The 5077-nt window shown below is 48.3% G+C and overlaps 1 pseudogene; it reads right to left on the bottom strand.

The window, feature by feature from the left end:
* Nucleotides 1-238: 238 nt before the first annotated feature.
* On the bottom strand, nucleotides 239-496 carry LOC143390694 (dolichol-phosphate mannosyltransferase subunit 3-like; annotated as a pseudogene).
* Nucleotides 497-5077: the final 4581 nt, after the last annotated feature.

Genomic DNA, 5077 nt, shown 5'->3' with positions numbered 1-5077 from the left:
CAGCTGAACCACACCAGGTCAGCCGGCCCCCTGCCAGGGAGGCAGTAACCGCAAACAGTAACCCAGGCCAACCCGGGTCAGCAGAACCACCCCACTGGGCCCAGTCTAAATTGACCTGTGGAATCATGAGCCAAAACCAACTGCTGTTTTCAATTTCTTTTTTTTTTTAAAGAAAATAAACTTGCTTTTTAATGGAGATTGGGAGGGAGAGTGTCTGGGTAGGAATGGGATTAGGGTGTCAGAAGTGCAGGCCCTTGTGGACTAATTCCACGTGGGCCTGCTGAACCTGGCTCTGTGGCATCTTCGCAGTGGTGAAAAGTTTCCATGCCATAACCACAGTCCCCAGAACAGTGGACACCAGCAAGCAGATGGGCAGTGACCACAGGACCTCCTGGCATGTCAAGGACAGCTCCAGGCCCAGAGCTCCCACAGTTAGGACCACCCAGGTGGAGCCCAGGAGAGCCAGTGCCCTGAGTCTCTGCACTAATTTTATCATGTTCACTTTCCGCAGCATCTTGCTCTCCCATTTTAATTTTTTTATTTGTTGATGGACCTTTATTTTATTTATCTGTGTGTGGTGCTGAGAATTGAACTCAGTACCTCACACATTCGAGGCAAACACTCTACCATTGAGCCACAACCCCAGCCCCCATTTTAATTTTTTAAAACTATCTTAACCCATTTTTAAATGCCCAGTTCAATAGTGTGACGTGGATTCACATTATTGTGCCAAAAATCTCCAGAACCTTTTCATCTTGCAAATGTAAAATTTTGTACCCATTAAACAAGTCTCCATGTCTCTTCCCCAGCTTCCAGAAACCACCCTTCTACTTTCTCTGTATAAACTTGACTCCTGTAGGTCCCTCACAGTATTTGTCTTTTGTGATGGCTGATTGCACTTAGCAAGTCCTCAAGGCTCAACCATGGTTATTATTATTTTTTTAATATTTAATTTTTAGTTTTCGGCAGACACAACATCTGTGTTTGTATGTGGTGCTGAGGATCGAACCCGGGCCGCACGCATGCCAGGCGAGCACGCTACCGCTTGAACCACAACCCCAGCTCTTTTTATTAACTTGGCATCCTCCTGCCTCAGCTTCCAAAGTAGCTGGGATTACAGGTCTGCACCCTACCCCTGTGGTTCCTCTGCATATTGATGTTGTTTTGGGTCACTAAATTCGGGGGTACTTTGTAACTCAGCAAAAGATGACTGCTAAATGTGTCTTCCTCATTATTCTCCCGCAGACACATTTATTTTCTTTTTTTCTGATGATGACTGATCAAAATTGTTTTTCTCTATCCTTCAGAAGTTTGAAAGTTATACATTCTATATCTGCTCTTTTAATGGTTATCATTAAGGGAATTTTTTGCCCTTAGATTTCTGGCATCCATTATTAAATGTAGCTTAAATAAAAAGGTAATCAGAATTTATGTGATCCACCTAAAAAAAGTAATTTGACATTTTTTGATTCTTTTTTTGCAGACACACACACACACACACACACACACAGACACTTTCAGGTTCAAACTGTGGTTTTAGCTTATTTAAATACTTTTTAAAAACTACCACTAGTTGTTAAGTGTCACCACTATGCATTACCCTTTCCTTGCTTATGTGGCCCACCACTTCCTGGTGGCTTCGTTATTCTTCCTTCTAGAATTCATCTTTTATCAGCTCTGAGCCACCCTGTGAGCGGCACAATTTCTATTTTCTTGGATGTCAGTTATGCCTTCAGATGACCTTGAAGTTTGAAGGATGCTATAGAAGCCCAGATTCAAAGCTGTTTCCCATCAGCACATAAAGACATGATCCTACTTTTTTCTCGCATCCAATGCAGATGAGAAGTCCGAAGCCCACTAGAGTCTCCTTTCTTTGTAGGGATTTTCTTTCTTTGGGTGGAGGGGTCACTTTTGTGGTCTCTACTTACTCCAGTAGATAGGAGTTTCATTGTTAAATCTAGCCTCTTAATATCTGCACTTTGCTCTCATACTTTTCCTCTCTTTTTCTTTTTGTGCTATGTTCTGGAAAACTCCTGAAGCTTGATTTCCAGCTCCTTCATTTATGCGTTAGCAAAGGAATGCTCAGGACACACTTTCTCCTGCCCTTCCAGGTCTGCATTTTTTCCTGATTAATTTACGTGTAACTGTGTACGATAATATACCATTTTAGCCTGTAACCATCTTAACCATGTTCAAGTGTACATGCCAGTGGCTTCAGGACATTCACAATGTTATGCTGCCATTATCACCATCTGCCTCCAAGACTCCTTTTATCTTGCAAAACTGAAACTTGGTCCCCATCAAACACAAACTCCCCATTGCTCCTGCAGGCAGCCCCCATTCTACGTTCTCTGCGAATCTGACTCATCTAAGTATCTACGGATGGCATGTAAGGGTCACCGTACAGGTTTTCTCCTTTTGTGTCTGGCTTATTTCGCTCACGTGTCCTCAGAGTTCATGTGTGCTGTAGCTTGTGCCAGAATTTCCTTTCTTCTTGATGCTAACATTCCACTGCAGGTGCACACCACGATGTGTCCATCCATTCATCTGTTGATGAACGCCGGTGACCTCCACCCTTTGGCTCCTGTGAAGATGCTGCCTGAGGGTGGGTGTACTGATATCTGTCTTGAGTCCTGTTTTCAATTCATTTAGTCTACACTACAGGAGTGGAGTTGCAGAATTATATAGTAATTCCATTCTTATTTTTCTTCTGAATATCTACGCTGTTTTCCACAGCAGCCGTACCATTTTACAGTCCCATGAACCATAACCTGGTGCACTGTCAACGGACTCAACACACTTACAAATGCTTACCAGGAAAGAGTGTATGTGTATTTTACCATAATTTATCCATGTACTGATCAACACTTGTTATGTTCTGTGTACACACACATACGAACACGCTGATTAAGCATGTGGACATACGTGTGTGTGTCCATAATGTTTTGTGTACTGGGGATTGAATCCAGAGTTGCTCCATCATTGAGCTATATCCCCCCTTTATTGTGTGTGACAGTCTGCTAAGTTGTCCAGGCTGGCTTTAAACATGCAATCCTCTTGCCTCAGTTGTGTCCATCTACAACTATATATATATTTTTTTTAGTTGTAGATGGACACAATACCTTTATTATATTTATTTAGTTTTATGTGGTGCTGAGGACCAAACCCAGTGCCTCACACATGCTAGGCAAGCGCTCTACCACGGAGCCACAACCCTAACCCCCCTACTATTTATTTTTGATAGTGGCCACCCTAATGGGTGTGAGGTGGCAGGTCTGGATTTTTATTGGGATGGGCACCCAGCCATCCCCACTGAGGGGTGAGGCGGGGTGTCGACAGAGCTGTGATGAGCTTCCAAGATCCTCCCCGGGACCAACACACTCATTTGGCCGCCAGCAGTGTAGCCTGTTGACAGCTCACATCTAAACCCCTCCCTCCCCAGGAATTGTCCTTGGCCAAAGGGTCTGGCTTCCCTTGCGGTGCTCCTTCCCTGCACTGGCACACCTCCAATGTCTGAGCCTCCTTGTCTCAACTCAGAAGCACAGGAGGGGCCGTCCCAGCCCACAGCCACGTGGCAGCTCACCTTCGCCCTCCCCGTCGGCTCCCTCACTGCAGTTGGGAGGACTGGATACAGGCTTGTATCTCTGTCCCCGGGGAAGCAGTTTGAGAACCACCCCACTGAACACTGGGGCAGTTGTCAGGAGACCGCCAGGGGGTGGTCAGGTGCAGCAGCATCTGGTTGCCCAGCCTCATGCCCTGGGCTTGAGGCTCTGTGTTGAGACTAGCCCAGCCTCAGCCAGCACCCATCCCACCATGTCCCCAGGGTACAGATGGCTTTGGCACTGGAAGGAGCTGACTCCTGTCAACACTTCACTGCGGACTTTCACCTTGAGCACCAGGAGCCTCAAGGGACGAGGGGTCCTCACACAGACACTGACTGCAGGTGTCTGCGGATGGCCCATTTCATACTGCACCCCTTGGAGCGTGCTGGTTCCCACCTGGGCAACTCCTACTGGTCCTTCTTGGTCCAGCCCAAGTGACTCCCTTCAGGAAGCCTTTCCTGACACCCTCACCACTCCACACAGGTGGAAGGACAGTCAGCAGCCCCTAAATTCCCTCCAGGCAGGTGTCTGTCACCCCAACTAGACTAGGTGCCTCTTGAGGGCAGGGTTTGGGTTAGATTCTCCTTGGTGCCCCTCAAGCACCTGGCCCAGAGCAGACATCATGACTGTGACTGCAAGGGACGGGCTGCTGGGCCCTGGGAACACCAGGGGACCTGTCTGCTCTTGTTCCAGTTATGCCAAGACTTCTCAGAAGCGTTGGTTCTGTCGCAGGTGGGACTGTTCCACTGCCCGAGCCCTGGGGGCCTGCGTCTGTCTGGGCATGTGGATCCCCAGCCAAGAAGGAAGTGTCCCGGAGAGCTGGGATGAGGGGGAGGCAAGCGAGCTTGCAGGGTACACGGTGCACGGAGGGGCCCATGCAGGCACCCACCTGCCTTGCTCACCCCCCAGAGCGGCTCTCTTGCATTCCCCCACCCCAAGAGCCTCACTTGCCTCTCCCTGGTCTCAGCCTGCCCTGGAATAATAGCAGTGTTGCAGCCACCCCTGACATATGGGAAGCAGGCACAGTGTGCAGGCGTCTGAGGCAGTCACTTGACAGACATTAAGTCACTTAATGTGTTCAACACCCTTAGAGATGGGAACCTCAACATCTTTATTTTATAAATGAGAACACAGGTGAGTGACTACCACGCCACACAGAGCTTTGCCTGCAGCCCAGCTTGGCACTATGCTACCCTGACACTTCCCTCTACAGAGCTCTGTCAGTTTCCCCCAACACCCCAGACTCTTCCCACCTCTGGGCCTTTGCACATGCTGTGCCAGGCACCAAGTAAAACTTCCAGTGTCATATTTCCCAGAATCTTCCCAGGAGCCTGAGTTCTCCCTATTTTACAGGTGAAGAAACTGAGCCAGGGAAAGGGATGGAGGCTGTGGCCACCCAGTGTGCCAGCAGCAGAACTGGCAAAGGTTCTCCTCTCCTGCCTCCCCGCTGCACTCCTCTATGAGACCTTCCACCA

This window comes from Callospermophilus lateralis, chromosome 2 (assembly GCF_048772815.1).
Source record: "Callospermophilus lateralis isolate mCalLat2 chromosome 2, mCalLat2.hap1, whole genome shotgun sequence".
Taxonomy (NCBI): domain Eukaryota; kingdom Metazoa; phylum Chordata; class Mammalia; order Rodentia; family Sciuridae; genus Callospermophilus; species Callospermophilus lateralis.
Note: the sequence above shows the minus strand (reverse complement) of the source record. Positions and strands in the feature narration are given on the sequence as shown.